At 42.6% G+C, this 4437-nt stretch overlaps 1 pseudogene; it reads right to left on the bottom strand.

The window, feature by feature from the left end:
- Window positions 1–1938: 1938 nt before the first annotated feature.
- LOC148139866 (uncharacterized) lies at window positions 1939–3015 on the bottom strand (annotated as a pseudogene).
- Window positions 3016–4437: the final 1422 nt, after the last annotated feature.

Genomic DNA, 4437 nt, shown 5'->3' with positions numbered 1-4437 from the left:
ACATGTCAGCATGTTCATACTGATCAGAGACCTTTTCAGTGCTCTAACTGTGAGAAGAGATTTTAAATTAAAAAAAAACTCTGCTGACACCAGCGAGATTGCGCTGGAGTGAGACCATTCTACTGCTCTGTGTGTGGGAAATTTTTCACACAGTCACCGTCCTGCCTGATACACCAGAGAGTTAACATGTGGTCATGTAAAGGATTGAACTCCTTCAATCTTACAGGTTAGGTTCAAATGTATGGATTGTGGATAACTGTAGAACAGAATGGCAACTTTTATTTCAAACACATTGATATAAATTTGTAACTCTTCTACCAGAGTGTTTAACATCACCAGGATGGAGATCAGGAAAGACAAATTGTGGAAGGATCATACACTAAGAACAGAAATTCAGCCTGGTCATACTAGTTAAGGGTAACACTGAGAGGGACAAGCAGCATTTTATGTGGATAAAATGTATGATAGCCACGTGTGCACAATGGATTCTAACGTTGTTCAAATTTAGGCAGCATGATGTGAAATGGTTGAATGGCTAAAACCGATATTCCAAAATCTCTGTGAATAAGTATATGGTTTCTATTCTGTAACCATCACCCCATTCCAACCTCCATGAAACAGCGGAGCTGCGTCACAGCTGTATTTCTCGGCAAGACGAGTAGATACAATCTGTGAAATCAGAGGTTCGTGCAAAGGTGTGCTTTGTTCTTCACGAGAAATCCACACGTTATATGAGCAGAATTTGGCCAATTGGCCCATCACGTCTGATCCACCATTCACTGGTGGCTGATACGTTTGCCAACCCCATTCTCTTGCCGTCGTATAATAACTGTTGACTTCCATACTAATCAAGAAGTATATGTGTCTGCATTGAAGTTCTTGAATGACTTGATGTCGACAGCATTCTGTGACAGTCAGTTCCACTGATCAATCAGACTCTGACTTGTTTTGTTAAGCATCATCTGCGGGTTGTAAAAGCTTCCAAATCCTCTGGCTTCCCCTAAGCGTCACATCATTTATGTTTTATCTTTTGTTTTATGTTGCCCCCGACCTTTTTTGTCGGCCATGGTTTCCTCATCCTCCCATTAGTATATTTATTTTTCGGTGGTATAAATTTCTTCAATGTCTCTTCAATTATTGTAGAAACTATCCTATTTATGTTACATTCTCTTCCATGCTAGGCGCCCCTTGCAATCAAATCTAGTCAGCTCCTCGCTCATGTATAACGGTTACGTCTAATTCAATCATTTCTCCCAAACTGCAAGGTGAATTCTGTCATTTTATGTTAACTGCGTCTTCGGACCTCCTGCACCTTTCATTCCCAAATCAAATCAGCCTCTTCAGAGATCACCAAATCCAGAATTACGTGTTCCCTTGTGAGATCGATCAAAAGCTGCTCTGAAAATACCACCTCGTGCACATTCTACAAATTCCATTTCCTGAGATCTAATAAAAACGTAATTTCCTCAATTCACCTGCATTTGAAGATCCTCATAATTATTGGGAAGACGACTCTGCCTGAATTGTCAAAATAAGATTTGTAGCTTTAACGTGGCAGTGATTATGTTTGTGAAACTTTTAACATGCTTTTGTGATAGTCCAGAACAATCACCAAACGTCAATTGAAGAGTTCAGAGGATCTGTAAACTCCTGGTACAATTGCTACAAATGTTTGCTGACTAAACCGCCTTTAGCAGCCGTCAAAAACCACGTATACAGCACTATTAACAGGAAGTAATAACTGGTCAGTGACTAGGAAATCTACAATGAGTATTTCCTTGTATTGTAATTTATTTTAAATCTTATTCTCAATGCTTTTACCGGGTGAATAGTTTCTCACTGCCCACACTGTATAGAACCATCCTGATTTTAAAAGGTTCTTATTGTGGTTCTGATCGCCAAGCTGGGAATTTGTGTTGCAGACGTTTCGTCCCCTGTCTAGGTGACATTCTTAGTGCTTGGGAACCTCCTGTGAAGGACTTCTGTGATCTTTCCTCCGGCATTTGTAATGGTTTGAATCTGCCGCTTCCGGTTGTCAGTTCCAGCTGTCCGCTGCAATGGTCGGTATATTGGGTCCAGGTCGATGTGCTTATTGATTGAATCTGTGGATGAGTGCCATGCCTCTAGGAATTCCCTGGTTGTTCTCTGTTTGGCTTGTCCTGTAATAGTAGTGTTGTTCCAGACGAATTCATGTTGCTTGTTATCTGCGTGTGTGGCTACTAAGGATAGCTGGTCGTGTCGTTTCGTGGCTAGTTGGTGTTCATGGATGCGGATCGTTAGCTGTCTTCCTGTTTGTCCTATGTAGTGTTTTGTGCAGTCCTTACATGGGGTTTTGTACACTACATTGGTTTTGCTCATGCTGGGTATTGGGTCCTGCGTTCTGGTGAGTTGTTGTCTGAGAGTGGCTGTTGGTTTGTGTGCTATTATGAGCCCTAGTGGTCGCAGCAGTCTGGCTGTCAGTTCGGAAATGCTCTTGATGTATGGTAGTGTGGCGAGTCCTTTGGGTTGAGGCATGTCCTGATTCTGTTGTCTTTCTCTTAGGCATCTGTTGATCAAATTGCGCAGGTATCCATTTTTGGTGAATACATCATGTCGGTGTTCATCTTCCTCTTTTTGCAGTTCTGGTACACTGCAGTATGTTGTGGCCCTTTTGAATACTGTCTTGATGCAACTTCTTTTGTGTGTGTTGGGGTGGTTGCTTTCGTAGTTGAGGACTTGGTCTGTGTGTGTGGCTTTTCTGTATACCTTTGTGGTGAATTCTCCGTTAGGTGTTACCTGTACCATCACGTCTAGGAATGGGAGTTGGTTGTCCTTTTCTTCCTCTCTAGTGAATCTGATTCCTGTGAGTGTGGCGTTGATGATCCGGTGTGTGTTCTCTATTTCTGTGCTTTTTATTATTACAAAAGTGTCATCTACATATCTGACCCAGAGTTTGGGTTGAATTTGCGGTAAGACTGTTTGTTCTAATCTTTTCATTACCGCTTCTGCTATGGGTCCAGTGATAGGTCAGCCCATGGGTGTGCCGTTGATTTGTTCATTTATTTGGTTGTTGAATGTGAAGTGTGTTATGAGGCACAGGTCCAGTAGTTTGAGTATGCCGTCTTTGTTGATAGGTTCAGTGTCCTGTTGTCTGTTCTGTATGTCCAGCAGGTTGGCTTTTGTTTCTCTGGATAAGGTGTTGTCGATAGAGGTGAACAGTTACATCGAATGAGACCATGGTTTCTTCCTTGTCTATGTATATATTTCTGATGATGTCCAGGAAATCCTGTATTGATTGTATAGAGTGTCTGGATCCGTTGATCAGGTGTTTCAGTTTCTACTGTAGTTCTTTAGCCAGTTTGTGTGATGGTGTCCCTGGTAGTGATACTATGGGTCTGAGTGGGATGTCTGGTTTGTTCACTTTAGGTAGACCATAGAATCTGGGGATGTTGTTGCTTTCAGGTTTCATTCTTTGTAGGTCAAACCTGGTAATCTGTCCGTTTTTTGTAGGTTCCACGGTGTGTTTTTTATTCTATAGGTGAGCTGTGGGGTGGGGTCAAACTGCTTCTTTTGATAGGTATTTGTATCTGCAAGTAGTTGTTGCGCTTTTTGAATGTTGTCTGCTTTGTCCAGAATGACCGTCATTCTGCCTTTGTCTGCTGGTAGTATGATTAGGTTCGTTTAAATTTTATTTCTTCCTTCTCTATATTAACATTGATGCTGATATTTGTCCATTGCTGGAGCCATGCATATGAAGGTGGATTCTACAAACTTCTCGTGCTCACTTCTTTTGCTTCTCTCCAGCTGAAAATAACTTAAAAGCGCAGTCGGATCTTTTCTGGATCTTGCGTCTTTTGTGCTGAAGAGCTAACTCCAATGAAACATTGAAAAGAAATAAGCCAAACTTTCCAGTCCCTGCTTCAATCTTCATTCCTGATCTACTGTCTCTATCCCGCTCTCTTAACTCATTGAGATTTAGCGAGACTGTCCACAATTTGGTGCTGTGTTTGACTCCGACGAGAGCTTCTCATCTCCTGTCTCTGTCAATACTAAGACCTCCTTTATCCCCCTCTGCGACCGGGTGGAACATGGTTTTGTAGTTAGCTCTGCTGTCTGAATTGACAATGATCCAGGTCCGATCACAGCCTCGGGCGACTACCCGTGTGGTAGTCGCACAATTTCCCCGTGTCTGCGTGCGTTTCCGCTGGGTGCTCCGGTTTCCTCCGACAGTCCAAAGAAGTGCGGATCAGATGAGTTGGCCATTCTTAATTGCTGATTGCGTTGGGTGCATTAATCAGAGTGAAATGGGTCTCGTTGGGTTACTTTTCGGAGGGTCAGTGTGGGCTTATTGGGTCGAAGGACCTGTTCTCACAATGTAAGTGATTTAACCTCATTGAAGTCCGCCCTCTCAGTGTAACGCAGATTCATCCTTTACTAGAGATCCGGACATGACAGCTG

The sequence above is a fragment of the Chiloscyllium plagiosum genome, unplaced genomic scaffold (genome assembly GCF_037043375.1).
Source record: "Chiloscyllium plagiosum isolate Xiang-an unplaced genomic scaffold, Cpla_swu_hap1 HiC_scaffold_37, whole genome shotgun sequence".
In the NCBI taxonomy this organism is placed as follows: Eukaryota; Metazoa; Chordata; class Chondrichthyes; order Orectolobiformes; family Hemiscylliidae; genus Chiloscyllium; species Chiloscyllium plagiosum.
The sequence above is the reverse complement of the archived record's forward strand: the minus strand, read 5'-3'. Positions and strand labels throughout refer to the sequence as shown.